At 42.6% G+C, this 21,777-nt stretch overlaps 3 non-coding genes across 3 annotated transcripts; 2 read left to right on the top strand and 1 right to left on the bottom strand.

The window, feature by feature from the left end:
• The first annotated feature begins 10,624 nt into the window (after window positions 1–10,624).
• trnai-aau (transfer RNA isoleucine (anticodon AAU)) lies at window positions 10,625–10,698 on the top strand. Its single transcript has one exon. It is a non-coding gene; the product is annotated as a tRNA-Ile (tRNA).
• Window positions 10,699–16,022: 5,324 nt separating this feature from the next.
• On the bottom strand, window positions 16,023–16,094 carry trnah-gug (transfer RNA histidin (anticodon GUG)). Its single transcript has one exon. It is a non-coding gene; the product is annotated as a tRNA-His (tRNA).
• A 201-nt stretch (window positions 16,095–16,295) lies between these two features.
• On the top strand, window positions 16,296–16,367 carry trnae-uuc (transfer RNA glutamic acid (anticodon UUC)). Its single transcript has one exon. It is a non-coding gene; the product is annotated as a tRNA-Glu (tRNA).
• Window positions 16,368–21,777: the final 5,410 nt, after the last annotated feature.

The raw sequence follows: 21,777 nt of genomic DNA, 5'->3' as shown, positions 1-21,777 counted from the left end.
AAAACCTTACAGCGTACACAGATTTCTAAACTGATCAGGATCGTTATCTTTGTCTTATGCATAATAATGTTCACCGCTCTGTCCAGCAAATTAATAATAAACTTTATTTTATATAGCTTTTTAAACGAATAAGTAATTAGATTGCTCATAAACCTAATCACTTGCTTTTTCTTTTTATTTAGGCTCAGATTTCAACTATAGATCATATTATTAATAACCATAATAACAACCAACCAACAAAAACAACCATATAAACATAATACCAACCAAAAACATAGATAACAACCACAATACAAAATCAAATAATCAAACCATTTTACTCTCGCAAAGTCCTCCAATTATCATAATCCCGCCCCTTATGCAAAACCAAACCTTCCTCCTATCCCAGTTTATCCTGTTTATCATAAACAAAATCCACCTCAATTTTCAACATAAAGCATTACACAAAATCAATACCTCAACACTCCATACTCAACAACGATAATTCACAAGCAGCCAGAACATGTAACTACACATTCCCAAACAGACCTAATTTCCATAACCCCGCCCCTTATGCAAAACCAACATCCCTCCCCTGTTCTCTCTCTCCCCTGGCGGTTGTAATTGTTTTTATTTTCAAATAAATTTTAGCAAAGTCATGTATTTTAAAAATCTTAAGATTTTTATATTTATGTCTTTATTTAGTGGTTTCATTAGTGACAAAGGCTAAACTTTCTTGGAAAAATGTCTTTTATGTAAACCATGTTTGCTATTAATTCATTCAGGGCTAAAATATGTTCATTGTCTTCTAATGAAAGAAGGGTTCCTTTTGCCGTAGTCGGGAGCCTAGCCTTTAACTAGTAAGTACTGTATTTACTGGGTTTTTGAGGGGGGGGGGGTGTCTTTCGCTGGAAATCTCGCCTCCTACTTTGAAAATACCCGTGAAACCGGTTCAATTCGTCACAGCCAGCACTCCTGCAGAGAGGGGGGTTGTACTTGCAGTGTATACAGTACACGCGTTATGCTCTTCGTTAATGTCTGTGAAGTTTTATTTAATCTCTGAGCCATACTGATTCTTTTGGAAGCCAGTTTCCGCCAGGGAGTAAAAAACAAAAAACAATATGGTATTCTCTCCAATGCAGTGCAGTTAAAAACATACCTCTGATGCTGCTCCTAAATGAATATCGTTTATGACCATCAGAAGCTTTATGCTCCTTTTCTTTTTTCCGGTGGATTGAACAGGGAGAGGCATTTCATGATGTACTTTTCACTGATGAAACAACAGTGGCTCTGGAACAGTTTTCAACCAAGTCGTTTTATAAAAAGGGGAGATATGTACACGTTACTCAAGCTAAAAGTTTAGCCTTTGTCACTAATGTAACCACTAAATAAAGACATATAGAAATCCCTACGTTACAGACTGTATATGGCTGGTATTGGTAGTTTAAAGAAAAAATACACACCAGTATTCCACTTTCTCCCTAAACATTTTAAGCATCAGAGTCTTACATGTGGTTATTTCGAAAACGTTTGTACGTGCTCCTTCTTACCATGTTACTGTTTACTGTTACTGACCATATTAAGTTTAAGTGCCTGTGGGCACTTTTCCTGTCCGTGGGGGGTGGACCGTCTTTCATTAGAAGGTTAGTCTGTTCTACTCTGAGAATGTAGAGGGGGTGGAAAGTGCCCGCGGTCATTTAATTAGTATTAAAATCTTAGTTATCTTTCTAGTTCACAGGTTTGCATGCATAATTTAATTTTGAAAGCCACTGAGACATCAGGTACTACTGTTGTATTTATGAAAAAGAAACAAAACAACTGTGCCATCCTACTCCTTAGTTAATACATTTTATTATTCATAAACAGTTAACATTGTTAGCAAAATATTTTGAATTATATTTAACCCTATTTTTTCTTTAGTTTTGTATTTAACTTATTATATGATAGTCAGACTTAATGTATATTAATGTATATTTGAACAATGAAAATATATTTTTACAAGATTTTACATTAAGCACTTAAAATTAATATGGTTAATAATAGTAAACTGTAACATGCTGTAACAAGATCGGTTAAACTGCGAAGAAAATCCTTTCAGAGAAAATGTTTCAGGTGTGAAGAACAAACCTGTTCCCACACACCCTGCCCCCACCACCATTAGAATATACACAAACATTTTAGCGTTTCATTCTGAGCAGAAGACCCTCACACCTGAAGAGTGCTGGCTGTGACGAATTAAACCGGTTTTACAGGTTTCAATCACAGACCATGTGACATGGGACTCAGTAAAGTAACACACAGCGCCACTGGATTTGATAATACTGTACCTAACCAAAATCCGCAATATGGAAACAGAACCTGTGTAATTGTTGATAGATGATGTAATCGTAACATTTTTTCAAGACGAACTACAACATTTAAAAAATGACTTGTATGTACTTGATATCTCTAATCAATCCACGGGTTCCAGCACAAAACGAAACTAAAACGCATACCGTTTCGCGCTTCTTATTAGTTGCTCAAAAGTAATTTGACCGTATGAAATGCATAATATAAACCTAGAAACATATACGTGAGCAGTACTTAAGCACTGTAGTATCGGTGTTAAGACATACCTCTCAAATACTGTAAATCAAGTTAAAAATATCTCAAGACCGATTCTGGTCGTAATGAAACCATGTTTCGTGTATGTTTTCTTTTTCATCTTGAAATAACTCATTTCTAAATACCTTTTTCACTGTTAACATCTTGTAGCAACTTTGTGACAAAATATACACTCTGACAGTTCATCCTGCTACCAACATTAAATAAAACAAATCTTAAGATTTCTATATTTATGTCTTTATTTAGTGGTTTCATTTGAAACTTACAATGTTTAGGGAGAAATGGAATACTGGTGTGTATTTTTTTCTTTAAAGTACCGAGACCAGCCATATACTGTATGTTTATGTTAAGATTTCCCTTCAGTGGTAAAATTAGATATGAATATTCAATACTTAAACGGGCACAGTTAAGACATTAAATATACATATACATATTGTATACAGTACAGTTTGCATACGGTAATATGTTTATGTTACGCGATTAAAAAAAAAATAAATAAAACTGAAAGGTCCAGCACCAGCTGGATTCGAACACACACCCTGCCAGTTGGTAGTCACACACCTAGACCAGTAGACTACAAGACAGCTCGCATTAACAGGCAGGCGAAACAGCCCTACACAAACCTGCCGCAGTACACGGATATAATCATACCGTTATTAAATTCTTGAGATACGCAATTCCATATTATATTCCCTTTTAATCAAATTCTAAAAGTATGCTTGTTGACTCCGGTATCACGTTAGTTAAAGACTTCGAAGCTTACAATGTTTAGGGAGAAATGGAATACTGGTGTGTATTTTTTTCTTTTCATGATAGGTGTCGCATTTTAAATCATTTTCGTAGTTAGAAATTATGAAACGCCCTGTTAAAAGCAAGGAAGTTTTTATGCCCGTTGAAGTAAAACAAAATGCCTGACAAAGTATGGCTTGGACAGATTCCAAGTGCTTGTACAAATGTGCTAAAGAAATTATACTTTGAGTATACAGCTTGTCCAAAGTCATCCATTATTAATACTATTAGTAATATCTTCAGTAAAGGCTTTGATGCATAAATATTTCTGATAAAGGTAGGTTGTGTACTTTTGTCCAACTGAGCAATCTTGCTTTCATAAAATATACCAACATTTTAATGACTGATGATTAACATGCTGTAATACACAGTTCAAAATTAAAGGCGGTTTTACAAGGCGACGCCGGATAGTTAGTCACGTGACACACGTGAACCGCGTGATACCCCGGTTGGCGTGTCGCGGACTGCCGCGAAATACCTCACCCATTTTGAATGGCTGCATCTGTATCGTGTGTGCCGCAACTAGGAGTATACGGCACTCTGCACAGTGTACGAAGTAAATTATTTTCGCAGTAATTAATTTATTATATTTACTATATTTATTATACACATGTAAATTAATTACTGCGAAAATAATTTACTTCGTACACTGTGCAGAGATTCTAGACGAATTGCAGACCACATTTAGACGTCTAAGGTATGCGTTTAATAGACGAATATTATACGTCTTTTGCCCACTGTGCTGCCCTCTTGATTTCGGATTTAATTTCTTTATTACAGGGGCGCTTTTATGAAGACAGAGTCATGTTCAGGTACTTTGCCTGATGGAGGAAGCTCATTTCGGACTCTGTGATCTGCTCACCTGTGTAGCGGCGAGGCTTATTAATAAGGCAGAATTAAGTGTTTCTGAGCTTTCCCAAATTAGGCCTCATTTCTCTGTTCATCTCTGTGGTGCAGCCACAGAGAAAGAATTCATGCAAGCTGATTTAAGATGTTTTCTTGTGATAAGAAACCAGCTCCCAAAGGGGGATGCACTTAGCTAAGCCTGGCTATCATGATCAATGGTCATCCATTGGCGCCTATCTGTCTAGGGAGTGCGAGTTGGACATCTGGATTGCATTCCTAAGTGTCAGGAGTAAGTGACTCATATCTCACCTTGATCAACCAATCAGGGACTGGTAGGGCCGAGTAACCCACGTGGGACTCTGATGCCCATGGAACTTTCAGCCAATCAATGAGCTGAAGTTCCTCCAGGTAAAAACAGGCAACACAGAGATTCAACAAGATTCAGAAGGGATTCTGGAGAGGATTCTGTGGACTGTTCTAAAGGGAATTCAAAGGAGAATTCCAGGGCAGGACGGCCCAGGAGCAGAAGGCTCCCAAGGGCAGGACATCCTCGCAGCGCGCCTCCTGACCATCCTGAGACTCAGCCCGGACAACCACGGAACGGCCAGTGTGTCCGAGTGCCAGAACTTTCCTTTGTTCTAAGAGTCTAGAGTGGAGGTTGCCAGAGAGTAACCAGCAGCAGGCCTCGTGAACAGGTCGGAACTGTGGACAGCTGAATCACTATTCAGAACTAGCTCTTCATTAGGAACGAACCGGTCCTCTTCCTGACTTGCTGGGACCCACAGTCATCTTTTCTCCTGTGCACAAACTTTGCTAGTTAAAGCCAACACTAACTAGCCGGTCAGTGAGCATCAGCAGCGCACCGTCGCAAGCCGCACAGCACATCCTGGCACCGAGCCAGAGAGCGCGGATTGGACAGCAACAGCCTGCAACTGTTTCTTTGTGCCCGCAGGAGATCTGAATCCCCAAAGATTGGATGAGTATTCAACTTCAATGCATTACAGCTCAAGAATTCAATTGTTATCCCAACCAGTTGATATCAATTTAATTCCTAAGAGTTATGTACTTGTTTCGAGTATCTAATGTAGAAGTTATAACCAAGTTCATTTATGAAACGGTCTTAATGAATGATATACTGAACGTATGTCCTCTTGATATATGTAACACTTCGTAACTGATTGAATATATATCTTTTGTATTCTGATAACCCTCTCGATAAGATCTGTTAGTTTAAGGCATATTCTATGTATTAATAAATGTATCCTCGTGTATTAGCACCTGTGTGTGTGCGTTGTTTGAGTTATGTCGCATGGTTGGACTCTAGAGCCATCAAAAGAATCAACTTTGTGATTTACTGCTACAATTAATAATTGTCTCAGTAAATGCCCAAACCCTACAGAACTGGTGCCTTCAGAGAGCCACTAACATTACATATTTGGCGTCCCTGAAACGGCTATGAATCACTACACCTGTAAAGGTCTGCTGTACTACTACAAGAGAGAAGTAGAGTCTGGAAGAAGGGACAATTTTATGATGCTTTGGAAGATAAAGTTTTTTTTTTTCTTTGAAATCGAAATGAATCAGAATATCAGTGCAAAAGACAAACTCTTGGTTTGGTTTAAAGAGATATGGTTTTAAAACAGACAAAATGTAGAAAACAGGTGTTTCTCACTTTTGGAAAAGAATGGACCGGGGGTAATATTTTACTAGTTGTAGTGCTGATTTCACTGGGTTACAGTCCTGCAGTATCACACTGGATAACGCGTCTGACTAGAGATCAGGAGATTGTAGGTTCGACTCCTGCCTGGCTCGGGTTGTTTTTAAATGCATCGGGCTACTCCCTAAGTAGTCTGTGCTACTTACTGCATTGTAATAGTACCCAGTAAGAGATTTCCTTCATGTAAATGAACTGCACCTGACAGCTTTAGAAAAACACCTGGGCTCAGTACGGTGCTGAGAGCTCAGCTTTGCTGTTCTAATTAGCACGCACTGCATCGGCTATGAACCCGAACTTTTCAATTATTCCGATCAGTAAGTCAACACGTAGTCCACATGAAAGGTAGAAATATTCTCTTGTCTGTCTCTTGTTTGTATAGAACTGAATGTCCCTGACAATGTACTGTTAGTTTTAATTGAAGAACGGCATTTGTGTTCAAATATACCAGACAAGTTTACGTAACTGCTCATGCGACACTCAGTTGTAATTAGTCAAGCAATAAAGTCGAACAACAGCTGCGGGTTTGATTCTGAACGTATGAAATTGCAGCGCCTTTTACTTCGATTGACAAATGATAGAGATTCGAAGAGAGATCCTTCAGACCAGCAAGCAAACCCACGGCTATTTCGGTTTTCTATCTAGGCAACGTTGGTGTCTGCGATAGCATACATGAAAGCGTGATGCAATTTCTGTGGCTACATTTGTTGCACGTCATGCACAGTAAGAGTGTTTCTAACACCAAATAAAAAGTCAACAATTAGCGATCACGCCTTCTCCTCAGTTAACCCACTGAAACCCTTGCTGTTAACAGTTCTTTACTGCGTGCTTTAAGAGCACCTACACATCGTGTCGGTTCTTACAGCTTTATTCATTAGGTTTTCAAAGGCATAAGTAGAGCACCAGAGGTGCGAACGCAAAATGTGTGGTTATCTGAAGAATTGCTTTCCATGGCAGCGGGGCCAAGCGATTTAGCGTTTTTATAGTACCAGGAAAGGAGAAGCGGCACTCCGCCTCTGCCGCGAAGGCACAAGGTGACGTGCGGCAGACGCCGGAGTCGGCAGGTTTCGAACCTGCGCGGGGAAGCCCCAACGCATTTCGAGCCCATCGCCTTAACCACTCGAGCACGACAAATGCGAGCTCCCCGCCGCCGCATTCCTCCTATAATCAAACACGGACTGCGAGGTGGCTGCGGAAACCTTTTTAAAGTTGCTCTCCGTTAAAAAAAATACCTTTCACAAGATTCGTGCCGGCAGACAGACACGCCTCAGAGGGTTTAAGGCTGGCTTCACGTTCAAATGATAAAGTCCCCCAGTCCGGATGTCAAAATGCAACTTTGGCAGACAGAAAAAACATCAACGAACCAAAAATGTGGACAAGGATTTTACAAGCTGCACCACACTGCACTTTCAAAAGCATTTACATTCGTGTTAGACGCAGGAATTGCCTTTGATTTGCGCGCTTACGAACGCCATGGAAAACGAAACAAAACTAAAGCCCTCAGCTCCTGCACTTGATTATAATCCCGTTACGTGTCGAAGCAGGAATTTAAGTCATCCTACCACTGCAACACGGGGAATAGAGGGAAATGAGCACAAGCTACGAATTGTCTCTAATCAGTCCCTACAGTTGTAGGACGCCTGGAAGCGTGCACCCCCATCATTAATCTTTGCGCATCTGTGCAAGGTAAACTCTGGAGCAGTCTCTGAAACGGCTCAAAGGAAACACGTGATTGATTCCATGTGCATCTGGGGTTCATTTCTTATTTACATTTAATTCAAGGGAAAGGCTTGGGTCAGTTTCAGACGGCCTCCAACAGCGAGATTCAAGCGCCCCACCTTCAGCCCAATCTGCGCCGCCAGAACGCCAACGGCTCCTCTGGTCTCCGGGGTGCGGTTGTGACCCCGTAACCTAAAGTGTTGGTGGCAGACAAATGGAGACTAACAGGTGATGTCCTAGGACATGACTACATTGTGACACTCGGTGGGGATGGAGACCATTGCTTGGAAAAGAGTGCGAGGCCCCTTTAGAAAAACATTTTGTTAACAGGCATTCTGCCTCAGCCTAAACACCTATAGCTTGCAAAGCGCATGCTATTAGACAGGCACCTCTGCAAGACCTTAAGAGTCTCTTAAACTAGTGATAGTAAGGTGTTCCCAATGGGCGATGTCCATGTGGTCTTTAGCAAACTTGAGAGGGGCAGTGGTGGTTTTTTTTGGGGGGAGAGCAGTGGTTTCCTCCGTGGTGACCTCGCATGATCACCGCTCCTGTTCAGATTTCTTCTTATGGTGGACTCATGAACACAGACGTAAGACAAAGTAAACCACCTGTTTGCTAGATCCCATCCCCACTCAGCTAGTCAAAGATTCCCTCGAAGGACTGGCAGGACCTATAATTAGTATGATGAATGCATCGCTTGCGTCAGGCGTCGTACATGATCAATTTAAGGTAGCGGTTGTTAGACCGCTCCTTAAGAAGTCAAATTTGGATCCACAAGTTCTTAACAACTACAGGCCTGTCTCAAAGGTCCCATTTCAATCTAAAAGTCTTGAAAGAATAGTTGTTGCCCAACATCAAATGGATTCAAATAATATACTTGAGAAATTTCAGTCTGGTTTCTGAAACTGCATTAACAAGAGTCGTAAATTATATTCTCTTAGCTACTGATGCGGGGAATGCAACAGTGCTAGGTTGCAACGGTACTAGGAATGCAAACTTTAGGTTGCGCTTCTTCATGCTGCATCATTGGCATGAGTGGAGCTTTTTAAACGTCTGTACTTACTGCGCCCCATAAGAAATCGTTTGTCCCTGTTCAAAAGAGATTGTGCGATGTCCTGCAGCGTTCGCAAAGCAAACCTTTGACAGTTTGAATAGAGGAATTTATTCTGCTTCCTGTGCGTGCAGTAGTTACAAACTTGAACGTCTTTACACGATCTCCTGCAGTTTTCAGTGGGCAGGCTTGGTCAGATGGCTTGGAAAAACGCACTGTGTTTCGGCTCGGGAAACATCATGAGCAGTGTCCTGCATGTTTTCTGTGTATAGCTGTCTTTTAACGCATACAGAATTCATTCGAAATCATTGATTTCTCCAATTAACAAGGATCCCTTAAATGATGAGTCAAAGTAACATCTAATCGGATTAGTTTCCTTAGAGCTGGTTCAGAGTTTGCTCAAGAGTTTACCTTTCACAGATGAGCAAAGAAGAATGTTGGGGGTGCACGCTTCAAGGCACCTTACAGCTGTAGGGAGTGATTCGAGACGATTCGTGGCGTGTGCTCGTTCCCATATACCATATGCACCGGCGTGCAGTGCTAGGATGACGTACAATACCGCTTGGGCACGTAACAGCGTTATATGCAAGTGCGGGACGTGAGGGTTTTCGTTTGTTCGTTTTGTTTTGCTCTGCTTTGCTTTGTTTTGCTTTCCATCGCGTTGGTAAGAGCGTAAATAAAAAGGCGATTCCTGCGTCTACCACTAATGTAAGAGCTATTTCAAGTGCGACGTGGTGCGGCTTTTCAAATGCTTGTGGGCATTTCTCTGTTGTTGATTCTTTTTTTGTGTGTAACAAAGTGGCATTTTCATGTCCGGACGGGGAGACTTTATCATTCCGACATGAAGCCACCCTTAAGTCCTCTGAGGCGTGTCTGTCTGCAAGGCTTGTATTTTGGAAATGTTTTTTTGAAACGGAGAACGACTTTGAAATAGGCTTCCGCCGGCGCCTCGCGATCCAGGTAAGATTGTAGCAAGAACGCAGCGGCAGCGGGGCTTGCTGTAGTCGTGGCCGAGTGGTTAAGGCGATGGACTAGAAATCCATTGGGGTCTCCCCGCGCATGTTCGAATCCTGCCAACTACGTTGTCTGCCTCCAGTCGGTGTGTTCCTGCGCAAGCAAAGAAGCGCGCCTCTTTGCTGTTCCTGGTGGTTTTAAAACGCCCAATCGCTTGTACCCGCTGCCTTGAAATAAATTCTTCAGCATCCGCGAATGGCATTTTGCAGCTGGAAGCATATGTCGACGCTTTTTGCACAGAGCACCAAAAAAGCGTCTTTTTTGAAGGCCCAGACACTGAGCATTGGTGTTTCAGTGGTAGAATTCTTGCCTGCCACGCGGGAGGCTTGGGTTTGATTCCTGGCCAATGCAGTGGCTTTTGCAGTGAGCGGCTCCATCACTTGCATCCCCCTGCAACTCGCAACTGAAAACCCACTGAAGCTAAGCAGGTGTGAGCCAGGTCAGTACCCGGATGAGGGTAAGCTACAGGGAAAAACAAAGCTTCCAGCTGGAAGCGGTGTTAATGGTGCCGGCGGGGGGGTGCTCACCCTGAGGTCTGTGCGGGTCCCAATGTCCCAGCATAGTGACGGAGACGCTGTGTTGTAAAAGGGCGCTGTCTTTCGGATGAGATGTAAAATCGAGGTCACAGTGCTCTGTGGTCATTAAAAATGACCACCAAAACCTTTGACAAAAGCTCTTGGTAATTGATGGTCTTCAATAATGCTTCTCCTTTAGGTACATTTTAAATCAGCTGAAAAATGCTGTGAAATGGGGGGACACTTCAGGCCAGTGTAGGATTTGGGTTACAAGAACCATGAAACTGCACGAGAAAGCCCGTACACTGAATTACACGGCTTTCTATTCAAAGGAGGGCAAAAGAAATTCCCTGAGTTCGATTTTTTGCAGCACAGAGAGGACCACCGTCGTGAGGCCGGTTAGCTCAGTTGGTTAGAGCGTGGTGCTAATAACGCCAAGGTCATGGGTTCGATCCCCATACGGGCCATGTTCTTTTCTCCTCTCTTACCAAAGCTGTTAGGTTCCTTTCCATGGTGAGATGGGTTGTCATGCAACGCTGCCACATAGTGCCGACAGACAAGAGTGTTGCGGGAGAAGAGAAAAGTGTTTGAAGATTTAAGAGTGTCTTAGGTGGAGTCAAAATCAAGTGTCACAAATGCAAGTGGGAGGATTTCCAATGTTTAATATGGTAAAAATAAGCAGAAGTTATCTGCCGGTCATGGCACAGTCTGCCATGCTTTTGTCAGATACTGTAAAGTGGTGTCGAACTGGAGCCTCACCATTTGCATATGTGAGGCTCCAGTTATACATCGAGTGTCACATTAAATGACAAAAATGAAGAGAGTTAAAGCAGCTGGAGAGGTTTTCTTACAACTTTTGAGCTGACACAGTTTTGGAAAATGTTTCCTTCACGCTGCACTGTACAACATAGGCAGCCAAGAGTCTCCAAAACAAAACAGAATTGACAGATAGGAGAAAATTCCCACTCGTCCTGAAGTTCCCAAAATCCAGCACTGAGCGTAAACAAAGTGTCTAAGTAGCGTGGGAATGCTAACCCTAACCCTAGCTGGAGTTTGAGCAATCCAGCACTGAGCGTAAAAAGATGAGTCAAAGTAACGTCTAATCGGATTAGTTTCCTTAGAGCTGGTTCAGAGTTTGCTCAAGAGTTTACCTTTCAGAATTCTGATACCTCAGCTCAGATTCTGACTGGGCAGACTGTCATTGCCTGGTGTGAATGTGTGCATATCTGTTTTTGTGCATGTTCTGTGGCCTGTTGTACAGTACATCACAAATGAAAGGGAAATGGAAAACTAAAATAAGACTCAAGTGTTTTATCTTTCATTAACAGTGTTTCATTAGTATCTGTGCTAGATCCTGTCATCCACTGCTTACCACGACAGGCTCTAGCACAGGATAGCAGCTAATACATTTAACAATCTCACTGCACAATGTTGTATATTCAAGGGCTGATCTTCTGTACTTTTTCTTTCACTTTTCATTTCCTAGAAACTCAGTCCTGCCAGGAATAATCTGAGAACAAAATCAATCTGAGTGAAAATCTAAGCAGAGGAAGATTGTTTTACAGAGTCAACAAGGTCTAATTCAAGGTCATCAGCACTAACAACATTCTCTCTGGAGACAGGCGATAAGAAAATTGAAAGTGTGTATTGTTACATAACAGCAGAGACTATGAGTTATGCTATCATGAGAGTGGTGATGGATTTTTTTCATTGCTTAGTTTTGCAGGTTCTATACATTTGAACATTCAAAGTGACTAAAGTAAAGGAGTTTTCCCTTTTTACCACATAATTCCCAAAGATCAACACTAATAGAAAGCCTAATTCCAGCCAAGATTCAATTACTGGCTCTCAGGCATCCCAGCAGTGGATTTCATGACTTCAGACAGCCATCTTTATCAGTGGAGAACTCAATGCTCTGAGGTTTACTGGCAGAGTCTCACACTGGGTAATATGTTGGTAAATAATGTCCTATGGAATTCTACTATTGATAAATTCTACTATGGAACTGCGATGTGTCCTGAAAAAATCTTCTATGATAGTGGTACAGTCCATCACACCCCACCTACAGCCTTTAAAAGAGAAAAAAATATTCTGATATGGTGGAAAAAGAGCCCTGGAATCTTTGTAGAAGGACAAAAGACGGAAAGAACGGGCAGTGTAACCATGGCGAAGAGAAGGGAAATATTGGAGAGAGCTTTTTTCATACACTTTTTATCATTGTTTTTCCAGCCCAACAATGATCAACAAATATGGGCAGGCGTCCTGTGCCAAATCCAATCTACCTTTCTTCCAAGCATACAGGAATGTCAGTGAATTAAATATTGACATATGAAAATACCCAAAAATATGCAATCACACATATGCAGTTTGAGCAAACATAAGACAATACCCAAGTACCACAAACTACCAGGCATCATTAGCAGTTCAGGTGGGGAGCTGTGTCAGCATGCGTAGGCTGCAAAGGAACAAGTAATAGGTCTATTCCATGCTTAAAAGAGAAGAAAGAAAACACAACATTTCAGCCGTGGAGCCCTCACACCTGAAGAAGGCTCCACGGCCGAAACGTTGTGTTTTCTTTCTTCTCTTTTCATCTAGTGTCATTAGCCAGTTCCTGTCAAAATAAAATAGAAATGGATAACATTCTAGAGAGAGTTTGAAATACCAAGGTACAATTTAAACCATATTTCTTCCACTACAACCACAATATTTTGGAGAGATCGCTGAGCCTAACTGTTCTGGCATGCCCGTTAGCCTCCGTCCTGCTTCAGCAATGAATGCAACGGGGCACATTCTGAGGGAGATGCGGTCAATCAGGTTGCAGGAAAACCACGCTATGCTTTTTTTTGAGATCCTGAAAAGGACAGAGGGGCCATGTATATGTGTGCAGCTGGATATGTAATTGCAGGTGGCGTAGCAAATTCTGCTGAAGCCCCACTGCCTGGTGTGGACGGTAGCTGTGCATGTTGCAGCAGAATTGTGCATGTGAGATCAAGGGGGCATGTCATGTGTTTGAGCACTTCACTCCCTTCCGGAAGCACGTGATTCCCTGAGTCCAAAAAATTTGTAAGTTCTTTGGATGACCTGTGGACCGATCTTTCACGATGAAGAATTCCTTAAGAAGAATAGATCTCGGCCCACCATCCCAATGCCTCCATCTCAAAACAGCAACCTCCCACTGCCCTTAGTCTGCAAGGCAGTCCTTTCAAGTGCGATGATGACGCCGGGACCTTCGTTGCCTATTGTACGAGCTGAACTTTTGTGCTCATCAATTCAACGCTCTTTCCATCAACTCATCTTGTCTTTTGACGCTTCGTGTTTTGTGCTCCTTTGACTATCGGCATATCGGGTGACTGCAAACACTGAAGTTCTTGCTTACGGAGTGTGGAATAGTGTTTTCAAGTGATCGCTGTTCTGTCATGTTGACGCCGAGTGAATCTTTCTTTGGCAACATGGGCAGGCTGACAGCAGCGCGAGCGAAAGTAATGGCAAATTTCTTGACTTATTTCTGAATGTGAATGTTCTTTAGAAAAGGGATGCGGCGTTGCTTCTCCCCCGTGTAAAGGTCACGCATTCCAGACGTGGTTATGAGCGAACAGTTGCCGCAAGTGTTTGAAAAGAGCAAGAGAGGAAGCAGCCCTGCCCCGTGTGAGGATCAAACTCAGGACCTTCAGATGATGAGACTGACGTGCTACCAACTACGCCAACGAGGCCAGTTGCAGTACACAGCCGGAAAGTTTGCCTCATGGATTTCAGTCGCCCGTTCCCTACTCTTTAGACGCCCTCTGCTGGATGTTGCATTTGCCTTTTGATCTCACCGATACTTTTTTGGTCTGTTTCTGTTGCGAGTCTGTTTTTCAGATCTCACCTAGCACAAGTCTCTCTGGCTGAAGTGGCCTCTCTGCTTCAGCATCATGCCCTCACTCAGCCATTAAAAACGTCACTCAGACTTCTGACATGCTGACATGAAATGTCAAGAGAGAGTGGCGGAGACGCTTAAGGCAGAGAGAAGATGAAGAGGGGGCGTGGCTGCGAAATGATTGACAGCTGCATGACGCTCTCCATGCAAGGTGTGACCACAGGCTAAAGGACACCTTTCGGCACATCAAGCTCTAAGCACACACCTGGAGGACATGGGAAATGATCCCACTAACTCTCGCATGCAAAGCGAGCACTGTACCATGCAAGCTAACCCCCCTCGCTGGGGCTCATGCCTCGGTGTCGCCTAGTGCCGCTTGTTCCCCTCTTACCGGGTGCAGTTCACTGCCCTTCGTCTGCAAGGCAGTCGTGTAATTGCGGCTTTCTTGACTTATTGATGAAGGTCTGACTGGACGAGCGAATGACGCCTCTCCCCCGTCCTCAAGCTCGCTGACAGAATAAAATGGAAAGTGCTGCCGTGGCTCATTGGTTTAGGGGTATGATTCTCGCTTAGGGTGTGGGAGGTCCTGGGTTCAACTCGCGGATGAGCCCTTGTGTGCTCTTTTTGTCCTCGTCCACAAGACTGGGAACTGATATCCACATCACCTTGCAGCATCTGCTTATGGCAAACGATGGAATGTGATTAATGACTGAACGAGCCTGGTGAATACTCATCACGTGGCACAATGAGAGCGTGCAGTCAGCTGTCCAAGGCAGCAACCTCATTGCTCGTTCAAAAGAACACGTACTGAAAACTCATCACCACTATGTCGTAAATGAGCACCGCGATCGCTTGTTGTCATGCGTCCTTACTTGGGAAATGCAGAAGCAAAAACTGCCCTCTCTCAGCCACCGAAACGTGTGCGGCTCGCCTTGCACTCTCTGCGCCTCGCATATTTATGGAGCTGTCTGCTCTTCTTTCTGTTGAAGTACGCAAGTTACGGGGCGTACTGCAGACTATGATGTGCTCAATGACAGCTTTCAAGATTTGAAAACTATGAGCTTGATGGCTCAAGTCGAACGAATGTGGTTGTTACGCAATTGATGATCAAACGCACGTATTCTAACGATTCGTGAGAGTATGTTCTAAAGGTCCCTGGCTCGATCCCGGGTTTCGGCATTTTGTTTCATCGCGCCCTTTGTTCCTCTCTCCAGCGCCCTCTGCCTAAAGTGACGCGTCCCTTTCTCAGCCCGAAACGCAAGCGAGACACCAGCAGCAGTCCCTACAGGTTTCCGTAGTGTAGCGGCTATCACGTTCGCCAAACACGCGAAAGGTCCCCGGTTCGAGACTGGGTGCAAACAGCCTCTTCTTGCACGCTCCTGCACTTCACAGAGGTCTTGAACCACCAGTCATTTGTTCCCAATGTATTTCCGGTGCCTTCATGCACTCTTGTACCAAACGCACGTTTTTTCTGTACCTGGAGCCGATCATTTGCAATTGGGCTGTCCCGACAGACCAAGACGAGCTCTGTCGGCTCAAAAGCAGCGCAACACCTGCGAGAACAACAGAAAGATTAGTACCCAGTGGGGGCCTCTTAGTGAGCCCAAGATCTAATCAAGAATCGACTCCAGAAACAGGGCTTGGCGCATTGTTCCATACTCCAACCACTCTTGGTGTAAACAGGTCCCTCCTGGTCTCTGCATGAAATGCACTTTCCTGCGTTTGCTTTGGTGTAACTGGCTTCCCATGCATGGGCGAATGTGAAGAAGATCCTTAGTAAGTCATTGAAGAAACCCGAGAAGAGGTCGGAGTGGCCTCTGTCGTTCATCAACGATCCAGTCAGGCAGTACTCCTCTGTAAAGCGCCGTTCCTTCACATCGATTGGCTTTTTTTTGCCTTCATTCATGCAAGTAGTAAAAGCAGACGCCCCTATTCTGCCGTGACCCGGATTTGAACCAGGGTTGTTGCGGCCACAACGCAAAGTACTGACCACTATACGATCACGGCGAGTTACCGATACACACATGGCAGGGCGGAAAAGGCTGTGCTCTCTTCATGTGACATAATTCGGAAAAGTCCTGACGTTGCATTTCAACTGAGCCCCAGTATACATCGACCCTTCGACACTCTGAGTGACAACTCTCTTGCGTGTTTTCTCATATTTATGTAGTTTGCTTGCATGATGCCCGGAACAGCAGGGTTGTGCACTCCCATATGGTCTAGCGGTTAGGATTCCTGGTTTTCACCCAGGCGGCCCGGGTTCGACTCCCGGTATGGGAACGTGTCAATTTTGCCTCCTGCTTTCCAAAAGATCAGCACTGTGTACGAAGGAGCCGCATTAAAACTACTCAACGTGCAAAACGTGCGAGAAGAGGGGGCGCTTGTTTCCAGCCGAAACTTCTCGCGTGTGAGACGAGCTGACCATCGCTGCAGGAGGTGGGAGGGTCACTCTGGTAGACAGGGCTGACCTTCGGCAATAGGATTTATACTCTCCAAGATGATATTTGCACTTTCTGGAGAGGCGATTTTCTCCACTTCAGTAGCCCGATTTCGTTGATTGCGTGGAGAGGGCTGTAGAATGTGGCGCCGTCTTTCCTGCTCCGTCCATGACAGGCGTGTCCATAAAGACAGATTTGGTCACGGTGATATCATGGTAGAAAGAAACGAGCTTGTTACGTGTCAACAGGAACGCTCTTTAGCTCTTTCAGCTTTATGCAGAGAACAGCGTCTGTCGAGATTACTTTTGTGTCAGCGCGAAACGCCGTGTGCTGTCAGTATGATTTCATATTGCTCATAGCGGCGCCTGGCTTTTGTCTGTCAAACGTTAGGTTGCGCTTCTTCATGCTGCATCGTCGGCATGAGTGGAGCATTTTAAACGTCTGTACTTACTGCGCCCCATAAGAAATCGTTTGTCCCCATTCAAAAGAGATTGTGCGATGTCCTGCAGCGTTCGCAAAGCAAACCTTTGACAGTTTGAAAAGAGGAATTTATTCTGCTTCCTGTGCGTGCAGTAGTTACAAAGTTGAACGTCTTTACACGATCTGCTGCAGTTTTCAGTGGGTGGGCTTTGTCAAATGGCTTGGAAAAACGCACTGTGTTTCGGCTCGGGAAACATCGTGAGCAGTGTCCTGCATGTTTTCTGTGTATAGCTGTCTTTTAACGCATACAGAATTCATTCGAAATCATTGATTTCTCCAATTAACAAGGGTCCCTTTTTGAACCTGCCAGAAGCATTCTTTCAATGTAACAGATTTACTCCGGGGAAGGGCAGCATGACATTGAGAGTAGCTCAAGCTTTCAGCACCTTTATCTGACTGCATGTATGCAGACGCTGCTCAGAATCCCCTGTAAGATTCTCCTTCAATTCCGTTTTGCAGTGCTTTAGCTCTTTCAAAAGGCTTCGCTTTGCTAGTCACAATCCAAGGCTCATGACAGCATTTGAAAACATTCGCAACTGCGTTGGCCGGGAATCGAACCTGGGTTAACTGCTTTGAAGGCAGCTATGCGCAACACTGGCTCGCTCCAGAATAAATCTCACGTCGAGGGCATATTTTTTTCCATTTTACCGTGAGTCGGGCTCAGCTGCACAGAGGAGAGAGCAGAGCAATGAGGTCACGGGGACAGGGGAGTCACACGCTGGCGGTTTGAATACGCGGAAGATCACTGAGGGATCCACAGTATATGGACCCTCCGTGCGCCATCAGTCCGCACTCCGGACTCTGAATCCTGCCATCCGAGTTAAGATCTCGGCGGAACCTGAGGCGCAGTTCCTTCTTAAAACGTAATCTGGTGAGCATTTCTAGAATCGTATTTGTATAGATGCAGCCTTTAATGTGTTGCTAGGTTAAAATTGATGACTTCTTGTATTTCAGTAGGCAACTGCCCTCTTGATTTCGGATTTAATTTCTTTATTACAGGGGCGCTTTTATGAAGACAGAGTCATGTTCAGGTACTTTGCTTGATGGAGGAAGCTCATTTCAGACTCTGTGATCTGCTCACCTGGAAAGGTCTGCTATACTACTACAAGAGAGAAGTAGAGTCTGGAAGAAGGGACAATTTTATGATGCTTTGGAAGATAATGTTTTTTTTTTCTTATACTGAAAATGAAAGGTAGTTGTTTCTATATGGACTCAGTCTTTGGAATTTGTATATTTATATATTTCAGTGAACCCTCAGCCATTCCTTCTGTATTGTAATTCAATTTCTCTTTTAAAATTCCTTCCCCACTTCTAGGACCTGCAGTTGCTGAACTCCACAATGGCTTCTATTGGAAAGTCTGTGACTGAGACCAAGTAAGTGTTCATTTTTTTATGAAACCATTATTTATTTAGGAGCAATGAGCAATTCTTATATAAATGCAATAAAATCATTATGCTCAAACTATGAGAGAGAAAATTAAGGATAATTTAAGAAATCAGTCTTAGCTTGTTTCTATACACAGATGGTATTATTTATTTTCAAAGGAAACCCGCGCGGATTCCCCTGGTGTGCAAGATGTACCTGAATACTCTTGATCAGCTTCCTGCTCACTTGAAGAGGGCGTGTATGAAGCACGCCACGGCAGAAAAGATCAGGATGGCCTCTCAACAGGCGAGGGAGGACATGATGAATCACCTGAAGAAGGGGGTCATCGTGGATTACCACAGAATAGAGATCGTGTCTGGTGAGGCAAACAGGATAGTGGTTGTAAGACTGCTAGAGTCCTTGGGCCTTTTTGTACATGGGAAGCCTGAAGACACATTGGCAAGGTGAGATATTTTTAATCTGTAAGGCTTCTGTAGTTTCTTTTTGAAATCATTGTTACAACATATTATGTAAAAGCATGTTGAAAAGAATCTACCTGCATTCCAGCGGCCCTGAGCAAGAGGCCGCTGTCCAGGAGGATTAGATGCCAGAGGCTGCTCTAGAAACTGAAACAGAAGCGGATAAGGAAGGGGAAGATGTGAGCTCTGAAGAACTCTATCAGCAGTAAGACTTTTTTATTTTTCAGATGTATCTATTTTTTACTAAAATTCTAATTTGTCTTATAGGTATAAAATGTTTAAACCGGTGTTTTATATCCTTACAGGCCCTGAGTAGTTAAAAAGTATCAGCAGGCCGGAAGAGAGTGGCCCAAGCTGGACTCTATAGAAAGCACTCCCTGGATGCTCCTCTCCTGATTGGATTCAAACAGTACCTTACCAAGGATCTGGGAGTGGCAAATTATTCTCAGGAGGCATTTATTTTTTAAAGGCATTTAAAATTAAGCAATGGTATCTTCATTGTAAATGTTTTTATTTCTTAGCTTAAAATTCACCCATGTGAAATGATGTCAGCCATATACATCATGACTCTATATTTCCTACCTGAATCTATTCTACTTAAATTATTACATTATACACAATTTGAGTTCATTTTAAAAAGTAAAAGGTAATGAAAGGAATGCATTTTCATAAGAAAGATAATACCGATATGCATGTGATAATCTTCCTTATATCATGTAGTGCATCATTTGGACACTTTGTGGGCTTCAAATACAAAGAAAATCATGTTCTATGGTACAAGATAAATACAAAACTTAAGCTTTTATTTTAATTAGATTTCTTTATAAAGCATAAGCAATCATTTATTACATCGCTTCTTGAATTAAATCTTTTGACAAGAGGTAAGACTTCTGTTACATTTAAACCCATGTTTAGCTGTGTTTTTTAGATTTAACTGAACCAATTTCTGTGTGTGATAATGTCCTTGAATTCTGACAACATCACACTAAATTACATGATATAAAACAGCTAATGTTTCTAGAGATAAAGTTTCTGAGATGCTTCTAATTACTTTTTATTACCAGGGACAGTTTAATTCACCTTGTACAGTACTGTAAGACCAAGATGCTTTTTTTAAAAGTTATTTAACATTTTATAGAACTTTGTCTACTATGGCAACATGATGTGCTTGGTGAAACTTGGAAAAATACTGCTTGGCCACTTATCTTAAGATAAAGATAGGATAAAGGTTTATCTTTTGCACCTACCTGACCCCCAGGGAAGGCCAATGCTTTCTAAGTTGATGGTTCCCTACAGTAGACTGTACTTTAATTTCAAAGGTAATGTATATTGACCCAAATCAGTTTTGGAATCCAATCTACTGACGAGATGGAGCACATCCTTTTTTCAGGATTTTAGCATCATACGTTTGGTATATTTAGTCCCTAATGCTGAAAGAAATGATCATAGAACATTTGGACACTTTGTGGGCTTGAAATACAAAGCAAATCATGTACTATGGTACAAGATAAATACAAAACTTAAGCTTTTATTTTAATTAGATTTGTTTATAAAGCATAAGCAATCATTTATTACATTAATATATGTGAAAATAACATTTTAGCATCATACGTTTAGTATATTTAGTCCCTAATGCTGAAAGAAATGATCATAGAACATGACATCTAACCTTACCTGCGGTGTTTTTAATCCCTATTGCTCAATGCACGGTGAAAGCATTCCATACATGTGTCTGACAATGAGGAATGGGCCCCTGAGACAGTCATTTGCCTGTTTCACAAATGATCGTATTTTACTAGAGATTCTGCTTGGGATTCAGATGTGCATTCGGACAGCAATCCCTTTCAAGAAATGATATGTTCTGGATGAGGTCAAAGGTGCTGGAACACTGTATCTAGGATGTGTTTGCAGAGACTGTGTGTCTCCTGCTTCAACGCAGTGATAAACAGATGTGCTCCTTTAATTTATTGGTACATGCCCAGGGCAGTAAGCAGTCTGAGGATTTATTTCCAGATGGCATAGAGCAGTGAAGCAGTGAAGTAGTGCAAAACACTGGATCATTATATTATTAGAATCTATTCTACTTAAATTATTACATTATACTCAATTTGAGTTCATTTTAAAAAGTAAAAGGTAATGAAAGGAATGCATTTTCATAAGAAAGATAATACCGATATGCATGTGATAATCTTCCTTATATCATGTAGTGCGTCATTTGGACACTTTGTGGGCTTGAAATACAAAGAAAATCATGTTCTATGGTACAAGATAAATACAAAACTTAAGCTTTTATTTTAATTAGATTTGTTTCTAAAGCATAAGCAATCATTTATTACATTAATATATGTGAAAATAACATTTTAGCATCATATGTTTAGTATATTTAGTCCCTAATGCCGAAAGAAATGATCATTTGTTTAACATGCACGGGTCTGTCTCAAAGGATGCAGTACTCCTGAAGGGTCTCAAACCCTACATTTCGGATGCCTAGCTGTATCCCTCACATGTGGCACCTCAGAATGACTTCTAACCTTACCTGTGGTGTATTCAGTCCCTATTGCTCAATGCACAGTGTACATACTGCATACATGTGTCTTGAGAATGAGGAATGGGCCCCTGAGACAGTCATTTGCCTGTTTCACAAACAGGGACCTGGACCTAGCCCGTACAGGGCTCAAACCCGCGACCTTGGCGTTATTAGCACCACGCTCTAACCAACTGAGCTAACCAGCCTCACGACAGTGCTCCTCTCTGTGCTGCAAAAAATCAAACTCAGGGAATTTCTTTTGTCCTCCTTTGAATAGAAAGCCGTGTAATCAGTGTACGGGCTTTCTCGTGCAGTTTCATGGTTCTTGTAACCCAAATCCTACACTGGCCTGAAGTGCCCCCCCATTTCACAGCATTTTTCAGCTGATTTAAAATGTACC

Source organism: Lepisosteus oculatus, unplaced genomic scaffold (genome assembly GCF_040954835.1).
Source record: "Lepisosteus oculatus isolate fLepOcu1 unplaced genomic scaffold, fLepOcu1.hap2 HAP2_SCAFFOLD_74, whole genome shotgun sequence".
NCBI lineage: Eukaryota > Metazoa > Chordata > Actinopteri > Semionotiformes > Lepisosteidae > Lepisosteus > Lepisosteus oculatus.
Note: the sequence above shows the minus strand (reverse complement) of the source record. Positions and strands in the feature narration are given on the sequence as shown.